The following is a 21,175-nucleotide window of genomic DNA, read 5'->3' on the forward strand; positions in this document are numbered from 1 at the left end:
CTGCACATAGCTTAGGTCTGAAGGGACAAATATTCGCTTTGCTTTCTACCTATCAAAGAAGCTAATCACAGTATACGGAACTATCCAGATTCCATTTCGCTTGTCAAGAAGTAATTAATCGGCTTCGTTATATGCTCTCATCCGACAGCGGGACAATGCTGCTTCTGGTAGGACATTGCTGTTAACTATGAAGTTGTGTGCTACATTGAAAACTAGTTTAACGAGGACGACAAATGAACGCAAAAGGTTGATACAAAACAATTGCGTCGCTCTACGTACGACTGCTGTCATCCGAGTCCAGCCAGCGTTGACGCCGTTTCGACCTGATCTACGCGCGCCCCTTTAGAGGACCGGCGCCTGTCCGCTTATCTCACCGCGTGTTTCCTGCGCTTTCGCTCGCTGGAGGTACTTCCAGCCTTTGCGTTCTCGCCCACAAAAAAGCGCGTAAAATGGCCTGGCGTCGCTTATCTTTATTCTGTTTTGTCGGTAAGCCACGGCCGCTTTTTCTGCGCGTCAAGCGGTGTTCTGTAAGGCTATGACACAGCGCGAAGGAATCCTAGTCGGCACACCTCAGCAATGTACACAACGCGCGATAGGGCTTGGCTCCGACGATATGCACCATATATTTTGCGGCAGATATCCAAAGTCCCTTCGTCATAGTCCTTCCTCCAACTGCAGTCAGAGTGCGTTAAAATCAATTGAAATCAAACTACGTGCAATAATCTTGGGTCAAGAATTTTTAATTCAAACGTCCTTATAGGGTGCTCACAATTTCTTCGTCCATACCGTCATTGTCGAGAAAAGTTTGGTCTGGTCAGTAAAAGAGTGATTGTGCCAAGTTGAGGGTAAAACAATGTGCGCAAAATGTTTTTGGTAGAATGAAAAGCGCCATTTAGACGTAAGAAAAGGTGCTGAATAGAGCTCAGACTTCGGGCAGCCACGGACGGCAAAATTGTTCAGAATATGTCAAAATTGGCACTCCGATGGAGTGTAAGGGGATGGCATTCTGCTTTGCCTGTCCAGGACAGGGAGCCGAATGTTTACGCTATCCACATCGACAAGATTTGAGGCTGCCGTTTCGCTACGTGGCATGACAATACTTTGCTGACAAGGCCACATGTTTCGTCAGGGAACTACGTCATACAGGGCCAACCAGGCTGAAGTGCGCTTAAAAACGATAGGCAGTCCGGCGGCCGAGTTAACGCATTCTGTCTAGGCGAGACAAGTCCTGTATTTTATCCTATTTTTTACTCCGCCTGTCGAAATGTCTGATAATGATTGCCATGCTTGTAGGACATTGATTTCGCCTGACAGCCAGAACCTAAAATGTGCCAAATTCAAGCATGCTTATCACTTAAGAAAGTGCTCGGGCGTATCGTTAAACGAATGAATCTTGATAAAATACAGTCCTGGTTGTGTGAGGCCAGCGATAAAAGTGACGCAGAAAACATTGGTAATTAAAGACGTCCGGCAGAACACTCGCTGGCAAGCATAATGGATAAGTTGGATACCATATTGAGACGCATAGATGCTTTGGAATAAAATACGTGAAGAAAAACTCGCGAATCACGAGGCTAGGAACAGCAAGCTTGAGGCTCAAGGAGTAATCATTCTGAGAATTGAATCTTTCCTTCGTCTGCTTTCATCAAACTGTGACGATATTTTAAAAACTGCTGAATCGCAATTTGAATGAACTAAAGAAAAAACTACTGATCGAGACAAAGAACTGTAGAACATGATTTAGACCTGTTAGAGATGTATTCTAGTAGTAAGGGTGAAAGTTGGACGAGTTGAAACTGGTTCATTTTGTAGGTAGCGCGAAAAACGAGGACCAAGAGTAGAAGGACCTTAACGCACTCCAAGACCATCAAGAGAGGGATAGCGTTGATGTGCTTAGAATGTGCTTTTCGAAAGTCGTGCCCACATCAGATGTCTGAGAGTTTTGACCCTCAAATAAGGCAACCTCTGCTGCAAGGTTGCCCTGGTTGATTCTGACAGTCGTCGCCGAGACCATGCTTCAGAAGTGCAAACGTGGACCGAAACAAACAACGGCTGGCGCTCAACATAAGGCCCCTAGGCCGGAGGTGATACCATATATTCACAAAATGTCGCACAACCTCAAAGAAGTCGCTGGCAGACATGGTGTACGTGTATTGTTCTGGGCACCCAGAAAGCTGGGAAAGCTCGGCCCACGCATTTGTAATTCCAATAAACATGAGTGCCTGAAGAAGCATGATAACCCGTTCGTTAAATGTTCCACTGGAGTGGTTTATTCCATTCCCATGTCTTGTGGAAAGTATTACATTGGCCAAACTGGACGTTGTGGCTATGACCGCCTGGGGGAACTTGCCCGAAAATTAAAAAATAATGACGACGATTATAAGCATCTTGTTGCTCAAGTAAGTAAATGTCATGCATGTGATGCCCGGTTTGCGGAGACGAAGATTCTTGGCACGGATTAGCCTAGAAGCCTATCAGATTAGGAATCTTGTTAACGAATGCATCAGCGAACCCTCGTTACCTCTGTTTACGGTTAAGATTGACTTTTTCAACGCTACTACATGTTGAATCTGGCAAAAGTGTCTTTTCAAGTGTAACACACGCCAACCCGCGAATGCGCCTTGATTTCCTGGCTTTTACCTTGTGATTTTTTTTTCATTGTTATTAGCTTTCGTTTCATTAACTCCACCCTTTGGCCTATTTATGTGTTGCCGTCCCCGAATAAAGTCAGTGGATAGTTAGCGCTTCTGTGTGTACGTCTCGCCTGTCTTGTCCTTGTTTGCGCAAAAAAACGTCAAGATGAATTATCAACTCGCCCAACAGGAAGTTTTAATGGGTTGAAAGAACGACAACTCCATTTTAGGGAATAAAAATATGATCAAAAAAGAAGCAATACAAGTTTGTCTGAGCCCGAAACGGGCGAATATTTGATTCTTCAATCCGAATAGACAGTGAAGAGGCTTTAATCAAACTAGTACGAGATGGCTGATAGTGTTAATTCTATAAGCGATTGGGTGAAACAGAACAAAGAATGGGTGCGTGAAAAGTCGAGTAATATTGTCACATCAATGTGAGACATTTACGAAAGAATTGGGATACCTTACAGACACACTTGCCAAAGCTTTATCATCCCTACAGGTTCTCACCTTGACTGAGATTAATGTTTCTGAACCCGAATGCTCTCAGTTTTTCCTTCCAGACTTTCAATCATTCTTACTATGCAGAGAGCCGGAAGGGGGGTGATATTTGTGCGTAGCGATTAGTTATGCGAACTGGTGAAGGTAGATTTCAAGGAAGTTATTGCTTTAAATGTCGTAAAACGCGAGAAGGATTGTAAGTGTGCGCACTATACAGACCGCCGAACAACAACATTGGCGTTTTTGTTTTCATGAATTATCATGTTATCTTCATAATCATGGATAAAAAAATACAAGTTATACTAGCTGGTTGTGAGGAGCTTGGAGTCTCTATTGTAAACAGAACAGGAACCGTACTGTCGAGCTTTGAACTTGAAAATCAAACTGAAGGTTACACCCGGGAAGGAATTCTAGGCAATTGTTAACGCAAAGCTGCATTGGCCATATTATTACAAAGTTCTGCAGGGACAGTGTGTTCAGGTATGCAATTAAGGAAGAAGTAGCAGATCAATATTTTGTTGCCCTTGTCGTTTTGGGAGACTCCTTTGGCCATGAGCTCCTAGAAATTCTGTGTTTGAACAATGACTATGTAGATAAACAAATTAGATCTTTTGACTTGGACTTGCTTATGTGTGTAGGTAATTTGGAATGATATGAGGTATTGGCAATGCGGTTTTCAGATATCTACCACAGGTCGCTAATAAAAATTAGGCTCGGGCGTAGAAACATTCGCAGCCCGTTGACAAAGAAAAACTTGAACTTTGTTATATTAAGAGCACACTTCAAAAAACCGGTTGCAAAAACCAAACGATATTACAATGAAAGAAGAATTTAGACCAATAATATATTATGTTACCGCAAAAATAAGATTAGCTAAGAAATACTATCATTTGCAAAATTTTCTGCTTCTCACTGCGATTTCTTAAAGACCTGGAGTTTAGTAAGCTTAGTTTTAGGAAGACTACTAACGCCTACGATTGATAATTCAATAATCCAGGCATCCCCGAATGTTGACAGCTTTAAGCTGGCTGAGGATTTTAGTAAACACTTCATAGAATCTCTTAGTAAGATATGTATACTTGCGCCTAATGCATCATTTTCCAATAGCATCACACGTCAAACATTAATTGTGCTTATTTTCCTTGTATCTCGGAAACGAAACTCTGGAATATAATAAAAACGATACGCATCACAAGATCGACTGATCACGAATTAGAGATATTATTGTATATTTTCATAAATTGAAAGCAATCCTCCTTTACATCCTTAATGAAACACTGAGAATAGGCCTGATTCATGTTAAACAGAAAACTAGTGTAGTAAGGCTCCTTTTTAAGAAAAGATCGCCAAATATTTACAATAACTATAGATCAGCGGTCATCGTTTCATCAGTTGCCTGGATTCTGGAAAAAGCTGTTCACGCCCATACGGTAGCATTCTGTCAAAAGTGGGATTTATTAGGCCACGTTCAATATCATTTTCCTTCCGGTCAGAGCACTATTCATACTTGAGATTTTAATGGCCTCGTTTGCTTTGAAATTGATAGAAATAATATTGTTCTAATTTTACGAGCGAGATTTTAATCCACGCAGGACGAACGTCAAAGACCCAGCTATGTCCACTTCAGTCTGTCTCAGCACGAGCCGCTTCTTCGTCGAGCTCATCTTATCTCCATTTCTGGGCGTCACACTTTCCCCGACGCAGCTGAAGCCCCCTGGGCGACTTAAACAGCATCGGTAAGGCTTTAAAGGGACGACGTGGGTGACTTCGCTTTTTGTGAGGTAGTGGCAAAGTATTGACCTTCAGGAGGCGTTTGACACAATTAATCACTAACATTTGCTAGACAAAATAGAGAATTTTGGTTTCAGAGGGCCATACGAAACACGTTTTTTTTTTCATAATTAGTTCGCCGACCGACAACAATGTGTAAAAGTAGGCGATTGTTACAGTAAGTTATTAGACATGCAATCTGGAGTACCCCAAGGCTCGATTCTAGGTCCCTTTTATTTAATATTACTATCAATGATTTATCCACTTTGCCACTGGACTCCAAACTATACTTGTATGGAGATGACACTACCCTTTTACGGCCTTGAAAATCATTTAGCGATCTCGGGGATACATTACAGACTGATATAATACAAGTGCTGTCGTAGTTTGCATACAATAAAGCAGCAATTAACAAAGTGAAAACAAACCCTACATTTTTACATAACCCACTTAAAATTATTTCAAACTACAAACCAACTTTCTTGCATTACATCATCATACCCACTATAGGGCGAAGGCCTCTCCCATATTTCGCCAATTAACCCGGTTCTGTGCTAGCTGCATTCTCTTGACCCCTGCGAACTTCTTGCAATACAATTGCTCTAAAACGTGTTCGTGTATCCCCATTCCGCTCACTAAAAGCATAAAATTCTTAGGCATGACTTTCGATATTACACATCATGGAATATTCATACCGCGGATGTAGCTAAACGTTTAAGAATGGTTTGTGCATATCTATTCCCCCTGAGATCTCTGTGTGATTCAAGTATAAGAAAAATAGTGTACAAGAGCTTAGGTGAGTCGGTACCCAGATATGGGCTCACTGTACACGGGTCCGCCTCTGCTTACAAATTAAATATTATAAACAGTATTTAAGAATTGCCTCTAGCCTGTCCTGTGGTACTAACTTCCACAATGAAAGTGTATTACTTAGCATGGTTTATTTCAACATATTGTCCATATTAAAGCAGTATAATATGCAGTTTTGTATAAGCATTACATTTCTGGAGCTTTCACATATAAGAATACAAAAATGCGGTTTATTCCATACAGAAAACTTGATATTTCAGCGTGTTTTTATAAATTACGGGGAAAAAATCGGGGCTTTTTATGTTCCTTCTAACTTGAATAAATTTAAAACGAATACTTGACTCACCTCTCTTGGAAAAATTAAGCAGCTCATTCGCTCCTTTGTGCAATGTGATTGAGCGTTTACAGTTCGCTGTTTCATTCTAGATGCATTGTTTCACAACTTTCATCGAATTGTTCTCTTTCCATTTCATGTTTTGGACGATCGTTTATTTTGTACTTTCCAGCTCCGTTCACAAGCATGTTTGCTTAAACGGGCTGCTTATTGTCTTGTAAATAAATCATTATTATCTATTATTGTTATCTATTTGTGCAAAGAACGTGGGAAAGGGAGAAAAAAGGGTAAAAGAAGGCAATTAGGGAAAAAGCAGCACAACAGTGCAAAAAGTCGCAAGAAAGGCTTTCAAGAGAGATGTGCCACCAAAGAACTATGTTTTATAAAGCTTCGGTTTAATTTCGGCCTTTAGGGTTTTTTCAGGTTTCGCTTCGCCCAGAGGCCTTGCGTGCCTTTCTCGCATGTAGATCAAATGATGCTTGGAAGTTCTAACGAGAGGCGCGCCGCCGCCATAGCTGTGGGTTTTGCATTCGCCTCAGCGTCGACGGTCGGTCCAACTGCTCGCCCTCCCGAGTTGTTCACCCAGTGAGGTACGTGATGATCTTCGCAGAGAGGAGGAGGGTATAGTTCCCAAATGGCGCCGAGAACTGACTGTGTGGAGCGGGACAGCGCCTGCGGACATTGAATGTGCGGGGCAGGAAAGTGCATGGACTGCCTTCAACTGAAACAGGTACTGACTGAACGTCGATTGCGTTGGATGGAACGCTCGGTCGCCCACAGTCAAAGCTTTCGCTCGACATTCAGTTCAGCAGTGTTGAACCACTCTAATTTTACTGCCGCTATGACGATCGCATTTCACCCTGTAAACGTCGTCTGAGGAACCGAATACTGCACGAGCTCTCAGTGCTCCTAATTGGGCTAGTTGGTGAACGAATTCACACATATGGCGCACAATAAAGACACACACTGGAGGTAGGGGGACAGGAGAAACGCTAGCCTCACTTGCCTGTGTCCTGCCCCTCTAGCCTTCAGTGTGTGTCTTTCTTGTGCGCTAGCTCCATGTCTTAATTCACAAGGAGTAGTCTGAGGAGAGACGTGAAACACGTGCTCCCGTCTCTTTCCTTGCGGACGGAGCACTCTAGGCCCGTTTGTGTGTCTTGATTTCCCCGGTTGCCTCATTTAAGGGCGACCAACCACTACATTAGCTTACCAATGCTAGTCTCTGTAACAATATTTCTATTTTTATTTTTCACTTATCTTTATTGTCACAAAGTAACCTGGCACAGAAATCAGTGGCCTGTGTTAATAATCGTCCCACTTGCCAACAGGTAATCATTGCCACTGTGATAACTGGATGCAGTATGCTAATGATATTTACATGCTTTTGAGATTAGCTGCGAATATAAATTGCATCAGCGCCATGATTTCATCAATTGCTGCCAAAAGGCAGCTGTGAAAATAGGCGATGAAAAACCTGAGTACTCGTTATCCTTTTCCCCAGCTAACTTAAATAGTGCAACATGTCTTTACCACCTCTTACTTTTATTTTAAGGAGTCTGCTCGTTGGTGCACCAGTGGTCGACGGCAGCATTTTTCGGCAACGAGCGGAAAGCTGCTAAGGCGTCATGTATTCTGTTTGTCCGCTAAAGAGCACTACACGGTGTGCCAGACTCATCGCGCTAGCATCATCGATCGTGTTAAGGAGACGTGCTTAGCAAAGTTCTTTTCAAAAAACATTTCCTCATTACTCTCAACGTTGAAAGGGAGCGATAGGAACGCTTTATGCTGTAGAAGAATACAGATTTGGACTAGTTAGTATGATGTCGTCATAACAAAAGCAGCGCAAAAAGTTGCACTCATAGCCACACCAGTGAGCCAGGACGATACACAGGCGGGAGATAAAACTTGAAAGGCTAACTTGCAACTGAACTTTATTGAAGCAAACATGAAATATACAGAGAAGCCAAGCAACACCGCTAAACACTGCAACAGCGATAAGCAGACTGCAGAACATTTAAAATCAGTTACTGGGCTAGTTGGTGTAAATAAAGGAAAGGCTTACAAATAGACAGGCGCTGTCCTGCCCGTGTCTATTTGTGAATTCGTTAGCGCTGCGGAACTTTTTCTTTACTGGCACAACATTAGTCCTTGAAATTCCCGGACCGTTCACTTATCTAGATAACCCAATACGCTCAACGTAAACGTGATGGACCGCTCACTACACATTCGTCCCATAGTCGTAAAATGCGTTTTGGGCGCGAGGGCATACCGTGACATGACCTCTCGGAAGCGCCCGCATGGTGAAGTAAGTGGGATAGCACACGTTGAAGGGTGCTTTCCTAAGCAGTTCAGTAGCGCGTCAGCAATACGTTCATTAATTTATTTTACACCTCAGTCTGGCCTGTATGAGCTCATTTTAAGGTAAGAGCGGCAAAAAAGCGCTTCACCAAATCAGAGTAGTTGGCTTTACTGCTACTATGACGCGCACCGCATGCAGCATTTCTGCTGCTATTAAAAAAAAGAAACAACGAATGAAGCACCAGAAAACCAGTCAGATGTAACAGGCAACGGAATTCCTCTGCAAGAGCAGATGACTGCCAGGATCCTGACGCCGAGCGCCTTCGCATAGCGCCGGCGGAAGCGGCACCTTTCCCCTGCTCCCTTGAACGAAGTAAAGCAAACATGTTTGACTGTGGGAATAACATGGATTAATGTTTTAGCAAATATGAAAACGTGCGAATGAATTCAAGAAGAGGGCTTTGTCGGGCTGGTTGGTTCATGCGTGCGTTCGACGCAGCGAATGCACTGACTACCGTCATTGGCACTCTAGGTTAGAGCGAATATTTCTTTTGCCGCCCACAGTAGTTTTTGTTTTACGCTCATCTCGATCAGCACATCACAACATGATTGCAATGCTCTATTCTTCGTTTATTCACGGACTTTGTCATTTGAAATTACTACAGCACTGGAGACGCTGTCTGAGACAACTCACCATGCATACCCGAGGCGGTAGATTCTTGTGGAGTAAAACTTCTATGTCAACGCGTTAATTTAGAACAATTCGAGACCTCTCACGATCCCTCCTTTCTTTCGGAGGGTACTATGCCAGGAAGGAGCCAGCATCTTTTCCATCCTTCCAGCAATAATATCGTTAGCTTAACAAGTGGTGAGCGCAAATTAAAACGCACGCGCCGTTTCTTCTGCCGCTCACCGAACTCTTAGCGCCAACTCTGTCGACGAAGTATCGCTCGCTAAAGTGTCTGCTGCGCACATTATGAGAATGATCACTCGCTGATTTGCCGATTCGAATTTTGATTAAAGAAGGTTCTGTGAACTTATGTTTCGGGTACAAATGGGAGCTCGCGCAGAGTTCCTTAACTTACGTCCGGGCCAAGAGCAGTAACGGAGCGTAGCAACCGCATAAACAAACTTCAGCGGCCTGTCACGATGCAAGTTCAAAAACTGCAAGGCTCTGTATCACTCAAACTGCCGAAATAAACGCGACTATTAGCTTTTAAAACACACAAGTGCAATCAAGCGTCTGCTTCAACAGCAGCAAGGGGAGTCAGGTCGACGCTTGCGCCCGATAGCAAAGTCAATGCAAAAGGTCACGCTACTTGGAAGAAAATGCAGCTGCCTATTGTAAGCGGCATAAGATGAGGGATACAAAGGGACCCTGCGAACTGTGTGTCAAAATATTAAAGCACAAAAAATAAGGTTATTCCAAAGAACTAGAAAGTAAATATTGTGAGCCTAGTGGTGGGAGGGCGACCATAAACGAGGAAAAATGGAGAGTAACCGGTTGTCCGCTGTACTGCTGTATTATAGGCGAATGTGACGAATGGTAAAATAGTGTCCCAGTTTCTATGATCCGAAGTGATGTACATTGAGAATCATATTTGATAAAGTGCGATCAAATCGTTCCGTCAGACCGTTAGTCTGAGGATGGTAGCTTGAAGTGGTCTTGTGAAGGGTGGATGCTGCGTGGAGAACTTCGGCAACGACTGTCGAAAAGAAGGTCGTTCCGCGGTCACCTAGGAGCACCCGTGGAGCGCCATGCCGCAATACAATACAGCGCAAAAAGAAATTTGCAACTGCTTGAGCCGAGCCGGTTGGCACAGGTGCTGTCTCCACGTAGCGCGTCAGGTGATCCACAGCCGTGATGCTCCAGTAGTTTCCCCGATCAGAGAGAGGCAGGGGACCATATAAGTCGATGCCGACTACTTCGAATGGTGTGGCTGGACAGGGAAGGGGTTGTAGGAAGCCAGCAGGTGGAGAAGTTGGCTGTTTGCGACGTTGGCACAGAGGGCAGGAAGCGACGTATTTAGCTACACTGGAGGACAGGCCAGGCCAGAAGAACTTTCTCTTCACGTGGTCGTAGGTTTTGGAAAAACCTAGGTGACCTGCCGTAGCGTCATCGTGTAAAGCTGCTAGGATACTTGGGCGAAGCACACGCGGGAGGACTGGGATTCAGCGGGTTCCCTCAGGGCAATACACGTAGCGGAATAGTATGCCATCTTCGAGCTTGAAGTTGCGTAACTGTCGGCGGAGCCTAGCATTGGGTGGGTTCAAAGCGCCATTAAGCCGGTCGATGATGGGACGGCAGTAGGCGTCGGGTAGTTGCTGCGACCAGAGAGCGTGTTTGTTGTCAGAGGCGTCAAACGAAACTGCTGTGATATGCGTCGGAGGAAGAGAGAATCGGCTCTGGTCAGAGGAGGAAATACATTCGTAGAAAAACTGCAGGTTGATAGCGAAAGTGGGCAGTGAGAAAGCGCGTCGGCATCTTGGTGATGGCGACCCGATTTATAAACGACGTCGGACTGGTACTCTTGTAGGCGTAGAATCCAACGACCAAGTCGACCTGTCAAATTTTTCAGCGAGGACAACCAGCAAAGAGCATGGTGATCGGTCACAACCATGAAGTGACCATATAGATAAGGACGAAATTTCTGAACGGCCCAGACGACGGCAAGGCATTGCTGCTCGGTAATGGTATAATTCTGCTCAGCTGGAGTCATGGTCCGGCTGGCGAAGGCAATAATTTTCTCACAGGAAGTTGCGTCGCGCTGTAGAAGTACAGCGCCGAAACCGTGACCACTGGCATCAGTGGCTGGATGGCTGTAGCGGTGTCGCTAAAGTGGCCAAAAATCCAATGTCAAGGCGTGCTTGAGGTTCCTGAATGCAGTTTCGCACTGTGCAGTCCACACGAATGCGCTGCGCGCTTTACGTAGTTCATGAAGGGGAGCAGCAATAGTTGCAAAATGTCTAAAAAAGCGGCCGCAATAGGATGCCAGGCCGAGAAAACTGCGCAAATCTGCAGTCCGTTGAGGATGAGCGAAATTCAGGAACGCCATGATTTTTTCATAGTCTGGACGAATGCCATCATAACTAACTAGATGTCCCAATATTTTAATTTCATTCTGTGCAAAGTGGCTCTTCGTGGTGTTGAGTTGAAGACCTGCTGAAGCGAGGCATGTGAGAACTTCATTCAGGCGCGTACGATGGTCGTTAAAAGTTGACGAAAAGATAACAATGTCGTCCAAGTAACATACACAGGTTGTCCATTTTAGTCCGCGGAGTACTGTATCTATCATTCTTTCAAATGTCGCCGGTTCGTTACAAAGGCCGAAGGGCATAACACTAAATTCGTAAAGTCCTTCGGGAGTTGCGAAAGCAGTTTTGTCTTTGTCATCTTCGTGCATAGGTATTTGCCAATAACCAGAATGGAGGTCCAAGGTCGAGAAATATTCAGCGCCTTGGAGAGAGTCAAGGGCGTCGTCAATTCGCGACATCGGGTATACATCTTTGCGGGTAATTTTGTTGAGTGCACGGTGGTCAACACAAAAGCGTACCGACCCGTCCTTTTTTAACTAATAATACTAGAGAGGACCATGGACTTGTTGAGGGACGAATAACATTACGACGGAGCATGTCATTTAAATTTTCTTCAATAACTTTTCTTTCAGGGAGAGAAACCCGATAAGGCCGTCTACGAACGATATAGTTACTGTATCGGTAGCTAAGTCATCGTCCCGGAAGCCACGGGACATGCGCACACAGTCGGCTTCTGGGGGAGAGGAGGTCGCCCTTCTTTCCAGTGTTGGCTATAAAACCAGCGGGCAATAAAGCACGAAGGCTCCTTTTCCCTGCAACCGTGTTGTCATGTTCTATCTACTGTGACAGCCGATACAGTTACCTTCAGTAAAGATGAGGTGGTGTGCAACGCTAGTCCGTCCCAGTGGTGGGGAAGTGGCATGAAAAACGGCTTGATAATGTCGAAGCAATGTCAGCTGTTCTTGGTGTTGGTTAGGCGTGAGGTTTGGGTTAATAGTCCTTGAGAGAACAGGAAGAAAGACGTCTGTCGAAACTCGCTGCTGGGGCAGAGGGGCGGTGAGCACCATCAGGGAGAAAGGTTGAACATCCAACATGCAAGGCAGAGAAGCTCCTTTTGGGAGCACGAGGGATTCACGTGAAGTGTTAGTGGCGGCTACTGTCGCTGAGCCGTTGCGGAAACGGACAAGACTTGACGGGAAGGCGATGCCGCGTGCAAGATTACGAGATGGTGCGATGAGCACGTCTCCGTCAGTTATGTGGTCAGAAACAACGGTAAGTAGTTTTTCGCACTGAGGAGGCAAAACAGTATCAGCTGCGGCAATAAGGGGATAATTTTGTTCAGAAAAGTCATATGCAAAATCACTATCTGACATATGGATGACATGGTCGCCACAGGAAATTAACGCTGAAGCAGTTGACAAAACATCCCATCCAAAAATCATCAGATGCGCGCAAGGTGAGAGCACAGCAAACTGTACATGGTGGCGTACGCCATCGATAACAACTCGCACTGTGCACATTGCTGAAGGACGCAGAGGAAGGGCGCAGCCCCTGTATCAATCAAAGCTTCGACCAATAACCCTTCAGCGAAAACATAAATCATATTGTATTGGCTGTCAGGAGGACCTTTAGTAAGTTCGCAGAGTGCAGTTTGACCTCCCGCAGCTGCATCACTTAGTTTTCCGGATGGCGGGCAGGGAGAGTTGTTGCGGGACGGAGAGGAGAAACTGATCGGCGGTATGGGGATGGGGAGTGGCGTCAAGATACATGGGCTCCACGAGGCTCAGACGAGGACACTGGAGGCGGCGAGAACTGACGAGGCGGGTTGGGAATAGACCGGCGTTGATAATATGAAGTTGAAGGCACATCAGTTTAGAAGGCGTCGTAACCACGACGCTCGTCCTGAAGGCGGCGGCGACAAAAGCGGGATATGTGTCCTCTAATGCCACAGTAGTAGCAGACTGGTCGGGAGGGGCGCCAAGGTGCGTAATAGGGTGATGCAGGTTGAGCCGTCGCCATTGCATTGATGTGATTGTAGGGCGGTGCCAGTCGGGTTGGCGGAACAAAAGGAGGGGGGGGGGGATGCTGCGACGTGTGCGTAAGTCGGTGGTGGGCGGGATGCAGGAGGGTCGAATGCCATAGGTTGGGTGATTGTTGCAAGCTCTTCTATAATAATGCTGCGGAGACCGGAGTCATTAGAAGTTACGGAAGAATGGTCGCACCCGTGTCGACAGACAGGCTTGAGGGCTTGGAGCTCCTCGCGGATGATGGCTCGAATCAGTGTCCGCAGATCAAAGTCAGCAGAGGTCAAGCCAGTAGCGATGCCGGGATGCAATCGGGATGACTGCAGCTGGTCGAGGCGTTGGCAGGTCGTAATAATGGCATCAACAGTTGAAGGATTCTGGGCAATTCGGGTGTTATAAGCCACAGAATAATTCCTTTCAAGATGTGGTGTACGCGTTCAGGTTCCGGCACGGCGAAACTAATACGCCGACAAAGTGCAAGTATGGGCTCTATGTAAGACGCATATGACTCATCGGGACCTTGGAGGCCGGAAGCGAGCTTGGTCTTCGCGATCTCAGTCCGAACTGCAGGGTCTGCGAAGTATTGGCAGAACTGCTGCTTGAATGTGGTCCAGTTAATGGTGTGGGTTTCGCGGTGCGGTTAATAAACCAGGTTCTGGCGACCTCAGTGAGGTAGAAAAAAACATTTAGAAATTTCAGAGCATCGTCCGACCGGTTCTAGGCACTGCAGCATTCATAGGTGCCCAGCCAGTCATCGACGTCTTCATCGCGACGACCAGCGAACAGCGGCGGGTCGCTTTGTCGTGTGGGCACAGTCGGAGGGGGTGGTGCAGCCGAGGTAGAGGGTCCTGCCGGTTCGTGGGTACTCTCGGTAGACATAACGATGGTGGCAGGTGGTAAACAGCGACCGGAACGTAGCTCTAGCGAGAGGCAGGGCACAAAACTGCAATGGGATCAAGTCGCACCTCTACCACTTGTGGAAGAAGGCCAGGTCGAGACGGCAAGGTCAAGATGGCAAGGCAAGGGATGCCGTGTCTGGCGTTTATTCCGGTAGACAACCGAGGCGCGCACCACCGGTGGCGATGGCTCCATAGACGCCCACTGGTCCAAAAAATGGCGGCTCATGGGCACCGCCATATTGGGGGGCGGTGCCCATGAGTTTCTTTAAGCTACGTATGAGTGACATTGAATGACGTCACGCATACGTATGTTTTTAGCGCGAATTTTAAAGTGGTCTTTTTATAGAACCCGCATTTTCAAGCCGGTATCTCATGAAGGTTGCCTTTCAGTGCGCACCAACCTTTACCAGTCAAATGTGCTCGAGTTCCTGCTAGTTATGGCCTTGTTAATGTGCAATTCGTAACCCAATGAAAGTGACTGGCAAAGGAGGCAGCATAGAAAGGCAGCAACACTTTCAGACGCTGGCTTACCTTGGCTGGCTAAGCATGCAATCATGCATGATTCGTAGTGGAAACCTTGGTGGAAATACTGGTGCTAGTACTTTTGAGTACAAGGTATGATGCACAAAGCACAGGCTCAAGTGCACAGTGTGCAATACAGTGTACGGCAAGTATGGTTTTCATATTCATGGTATATTACAGCAACCAAACAAATACAGTGATAAAGCACACCAACAAAAAATACGCGTCACAGGCAGCTCAAGCAGTAGTTTCTTTAAGCTTGCTATTCATCTCAATGGTCACAGTGCGGATAGAAAAAAGCCCTGCAGTTCCACGAACGTTGCCAGGTAGGAAATTGAAAAGTATAGAAGACAGTGCTAAGACAGCTTCAATTGAGGCAAACATGGCATGACATAAGTAGGCGCATCAACACATAGACCATGCAGCACACTGGGATTACTCTTCACATTTCATTTCTTCAGCTGAAAGATATTAACAGCTGTGTTTACACCTACAGGACATGTTAAAGCTAGCTTTAGCATCAACAAACCTGCTCAACGCAGGAGCACACCACACATTGAGGCTACGTACAACCTCCAGAACTACTTCTAGTCGTCAGCCGGATCAATCTGAAGTAATTCTAATCCAACAAAAGCATACACGAAGTACAGCTTACACCGAGGTTCAAGGACATTAACGTGGCAGTACGGCATGTAATCATTGTACTCTATGCTACAACATAGCCAAATAAAGGTCCAGGGCTGTTCTGCTGTTCGTTGTGCTGCAAATGATCCTACTGAAAGCACTCAAGATGCAGCAAGCCTGCTTAAAAGTGGCTTGGTAGCCAGTGGTGCTGAGTGGCAGTTGCGATGACAATGGTTCATTTCATTATACCTGCGACCACGAAACTGGAAGAGTTGGGCAGGTGAAAAAATTGACCCGAATGCCATGAAAACTAGGCGAATCCATTGCCTAGAAGGTCTCCATTGGGAGCCATTCCCTTTATCTTTGTGGAGGTTTATCTTACAATAGTCTGCAAGTACATAGGGGACACTTGAACAGGCTGCAAATGGCACAAAAGCACCCTAAAAGAGTGACATAGTGGAATGAATGATGAAAGATGCAGGCTATTTTGCAGCTTGTGCAATGTAGCAACTTCAAAAAACACTGCCACTAACTCCAGAATTACAGTTTTCATTTGCTCAACCTCACTGCCTGCTTCGTGGCTTTCCGTTTAGTTGTTTGACTGTGCAGTTGAAGAATTTTGCTGCGTGCAAGCCAATGCAACCTCATCCTGACGAACAGGGCAAAGAAACTATCATAAACATCATCCCCACACATAGTCAGCGATTTTTCTACCTTGGCTTGAAGCAACACGCACAGATCATGCCCTACATGTTCTTTTCCTATAATATTGGAGGTAGATGCAACAAAAAGCTGCTCGCAAGCATTGATGAAAGCTACAAAGGAGGGTGCCGGAACCGATAGGCTTCCAAAGTCACCTTCTCCCGGATTTTTGACACTTAGGTACAAGAGAACTTGGTTCTGATCGGCAAACGTGGCGTTTTCTAGTCTCACTTCACACGTAAGTGTCCCTGTAACACACCTGTGGTCATTCATCAATTTGCCGGCAAGCCACCCAGTAAAGTTGACAATGTGACAATGTTGTTCTCTGGCATTGGAGACGGATAATCAGAAGGCAAAACTTCTACTGCAATTGGCAAAGATGTGGTAGCTGTGAAAAGAGAAGGAACAGATTTAGTAAAACAAACTAGGAGAGTGGCTAGAAGGCTAGACATGTCTTCAGCACAGTTGCTGCTTTCCGACAGTTTAAGAGGTTGCTGACTTAAAGATGCCTCAATGCTGCTTGAAACTGCCGGCAGGACGAGTTGCTGTTTGACCAGGATTTTGACCTAACAATTGAAAAAGTGTCTTCGAGTGCATCCTGGTTCAGGTGTCTGATAAGGATGTAAGTGAAACCATAGCGTGAGGCCAGGTGGTTCCATAACAGCAGCACAGCCCTCATAGTCTGGCAGGAGCCCCGGATGCAAAGAGGCTGCCGTGCGCAGCCTAGAACTTCGATGTTCTCAAAAACTGCAATGCACTCTGCCAAAAAATCTTCGTGCTCAGATTCTGCACACATCGGAGGCATACGGAGACTTTCCCCGCTTTTGCGAAATATTTAAACTGTCGAAGAGTCTATCGATTCTCTCAACAAATCTGGCTGTGTGGATAGCCTCTGCAGGCAATTGCTGGAATGTTACTAATGTGCACACTGCAGCAGCGCAATGATTGCTGAATACCTGTGCTGCGAGTTTTACAGACATCTTCGAACCAAAAGTTAAATTGAAGTGCCGGGCACTCAACTTCGGGATGGACCGAATTTGCATTTATCGCTCTCATAAGCCGGTCGTACGTAAGAGCTCTTAAGAGTGTCACTGCCTACCCTGAAGTTGTACTTGAACATATTGCGCAAGCACTTCAGCAAATGTGGTGGATCAAAAATAAAGAAAAGTGGTTCACCATTCACACTTAAGTAGAGCTTCTCAGGGGTCACAAGGTTTGAAAACAAAGAAACGTTCTGGTTCCCCTGATCGCAAACCACCCAAGCAGCACGCCGTCAATGGACCGCCACTGGTCCAATATTGGAATATATTGGTCCCAATATTGGTCAATATTTGTCCCAATATTGGTCAATATTGGCGTCTGATTAGGGCGCAGAAAGATCCAAGATATATGCCAACCAATCTGATTGGCTCTCCTATCAAAACCATTATTGGCATACTACCTTGTTTACTGGCATTCAATGGCACTCAATGACTACTCAATATCTTCCACCCAAGTTCACTCACTGGTTGTTATATCATGGCTATCCCGCCAAGCTTGCTGACCATCCAATATCTTGTATCCATGCTTATTCACTGGATATTCACAACTGGCATCCAGCCAGATTTATAGGCTGCCCAATATTTCCAATCCAATCTTGCCCAGTGGTATTGCATTATTGGCATCCAGCCAGAGCAATTGGCAATCTGGCACATAATAGTGCTGAATGTTTCAATAATCAGTACTACGGCTAGTTGCTATTTCGTACTATGGCTAATCAGTTCAGTTCAGTTCAGGCGTTCAGTCGTGTCCGACTCTTCGTGACCCTATGGACCATGTCACGCCACGCTTTCCGGTCTCTCACTATCTTCTTAACATCACATAGCTTCATCTGCAATGCCTCGAGAATGCCATCTAACCATCGCGTTCTAATATGGCTAATAGGCAACTATGGCTAATAGGCAACTATAAAGCCATCCCATACGTAAACAGTGCTGATATTTTTAATGTAGCTTTTTATTTAAATAAAGCATGCTGAGAATATTCATGCACAGAAAATAATACAGCTGGAAGGTACATTGCATTGTGATTTATTAGGTGTGCGTGGGTAACAGGGCGTGGAAATATTTAGGCAGAACTCTTATACTTCAGTGCTCCTCCTGTTTTTGCGTCCCCTGGCAAGGTGTTCTCAGATCCCAGGTTGGAGGAAGCCACTTGAGTTCATCACAGCTTCTTTTATGGTTGGTTGTATTGGCAGTAGCTCCCCGCATCCTTTAAAGATATGGACTTGAGCAGCGTGCATAACAATGTATTTCCTTTCGCAGATGGCCCATGGAAATAAAAGCAACATTCATAAATCCTTTTGAAAACTACAGTATAGCTAGACCGTGGAGTAAAAATGCAAAATAAAGCACTACCTGTTGGCACTCAGACAACTTTGTTGTCTGGTTTACTCCGGTTGAAATAAGCTGCATACTCGGTGAGGCCGGCCATATTAACTTGCTTACATTGGTTGCAACATCTGGCAGTGCACGGCTTCCCATGTGGATGTGTTGTTGACGCTGGAAACAAAACAAAATGACATTTGCCGTTATCTATTCGTTAAACGGTAGTCAGTGCTTCCCTTTTCTACTTGTAGCGCCTTTGTGATCGAACACCTGTAGAAGAAAGACATCGTCATAACTGCATGCTTCAAATCAATAGCTTTCCTTTGAATAGTTTTTGTTAGGATAGATTGCCACAAGAACTAAAAGAAACTACAGAAGAAACAAAAGACTTAAGAAATGGCAGTCGTACTCCGACCATGGATGCTAAAATTAGTGTACACCGCATCATTACTGCAAACAGAACATTTTAAAATTTGTCAAAGCTGCAGCCAAAACAACTCACGACACAGACACTTTGGGGTTTGTATAATATACTCAAATTGAAAAAATAAAGAAATCCATAGCTTAGTATCACGTTTGTTGTGGGAACAAGTTTGTACGCGTGGTAAAGTATAAGAACTATGGTAGCAACTGTAAATAAGAATCCCCTTTTCAGAATTTTTTTTCATAGAGTTTTTCGAGCGGACAGTAGAAGCTCTTGCACGTAGAAGATAAAGTGTCACGTTTCAGTCAAGCCTCTTTTTTCTGCGCGATATAACCATCTATAACTGTGGATAAGTGCATTTTAGAACGAAAGGTTCTTTTTATTATTTCCGCAAATAATCAAATTTAGCAGTAAGAATAAGTGCGTCGGCTGATCTTCTTTCCTGACGCTTTTAGTTTTCTACAATTAATAGTAAAACTGCACCTGCTGGCTATTTTATGACACTTTTACTACTCGGGATTAGTGCAGGAGAAAGACCAAACACAGAGAGTCTCTTTCTCAAGTGACTCCTATTGATGCAGCCCTGATTCTCATCACCCAAAGCCGAAGAATTAACTTACAACTGAAAAATGTAATGAACAATGTAGGCTACAATACCAAACCTGAAATTATTTTTACGGCACTGAAACATGGTGATTACCTCCAAAAGTTTCACTGCTGGCTCAATTTCAGGCTTCAAAGAAGGCGAGCGTACCCCGCACTGGACAAGTGGATACAGCAAAATGAAACAAATATAATGAGGAAAAGGATAGCCTGCCGAATGATGAGCCACTCTTAAAAAATAATATACATAGTTCAAAATGTATATTTTATGCATTTTTTTGCTTTTGTGCTCTTGCGCTACGTATGAACCAGCCGAGCCCTCGGTTATTACAAAGCTTCCTAAAGTGTTTACATATAACGTAGCTTTATTATGAAGTAAAATAGTATTCTTGCTATTCCATGTGTTGGTTGTGAAGCTTCGGTAGGTTATATTGCTTGCATGTTTGCACCGGACATCCGTGTTTAGCAACAACTACGTGCGTGGTAGCAGAGCATGACCAACCAGCCAGCAAAGTGAAAATTGCCAGTGCTGTAAAACATGGCATGTTAAATGTTTTCCATGCATAATATAGTGCGCAGACATCCAGAACGTCAGTGGCAAGTCTTGATAGCCAGCAGCAAGCTCCAGTGCTGAAGAACGTGTAATCGTTTAGCGGCAGCCATAGTCTCTACACTTCTAAACATGATGTTTCAACTCTAAAAATATCTAGGTGGACATAAATTGTAAAAGTAATGATGTATTTCCCAGTTCTCGCCTTGGCTGGCGTCTCGAGCTCGGAAACACGTCGTGGCGGTTTTGAATTGTGCTGGTGCTTTTTTTTTATTCATATATTTTTTCAGCTTTTTGCGCACGTGCGCTACTTAATAACTATTTAGACTTTATGCAAGGCGTTTCTTTTCGGACGACTGGTGTCACCAGTACGGAGTTTGCTAGTATGCCTCGTCCCAGCTCCAGCGTCACACTGGTCCGGTAATAAGGTATGACGTGGGGCGCTGGGCCTCAGCAGCGCTGGTTTTTGCAATAGAGGCAATAGTGCATAGCCCTTATTAGCACAAAAACATTAAATCGTGTGTTAAAGCTAGGCACATTTAGCTAAAGCAGGAAGCTTGGCAAGCTGACAATTGCATAGCAAAGCGCAATTTGTGCAAAGGTTAATGAACTAAAGGTTGAGAGTACTAAACAGATGTCTGCTGGACACCATTTTTTTTTGCTATGGACGCTGCCAGTGTGCATCTGTGTACATAGGTGTAGTACTATTATGTCCTCTGTAATCGTCCTTGTACATTATGGCGCCGAGTTTTTAACATTAAAACTAAAATTTTATTGTGTATACTCCATGGTGTATACTCTATAGTTATTTTCTTTTTCATTACTATAGTTTATCAGTCTCCTCTGCAACAAAAAGTCGACGAAAATACTCATTCTATTCCCATATATCAATGGAACATGAATGTCATTATGATACTGTTCATATAGGCACTATTTAGGTGATTCAAAGTATGAGAAACCTTCAACCAGGGCTCCCTCCAGAGCGCACGTATTGGTTTGGAATGTAAAAACTCCAATTTATAACCATGTAAAAGCAAGATTCTCATACATAACCGTTCTCTGAGCTGTCTTTGAGC

The 21,175-nt window shown here is 44.8% G+C and overlaps 1 pseudogene; it reads right to left on the bottom strand.

Moving 5' to 3' along the window:
* Positions 1–15,861: 15,861 nt before the first annotated feature.
* LOC146187547 (uncharacterized) lies at positions 15,862–17,345 on the bottom strand (annotated as a pseudogene).
* Between the last annotated feature and the right edge of the window lie 3,830 nt (positions 17,346–21,175).

Source organism: Amblyomma maculatum, chromosome 6 (genome assembly GCF_055883805.1).
Source record: "Amblyomma maculatum isolate TAMU_Amacu chromosome 6, ASM5588380v1, whole genome shotgun sequence".
In the NCBI taxonomy this organism is placed as follows: domain Eukaryota; kingdom Metazoa; phylum Arthropoda; class Arachnida; order Ixodida; family Ixodidae; genus Amblyomma; species Amblyomma maculatum.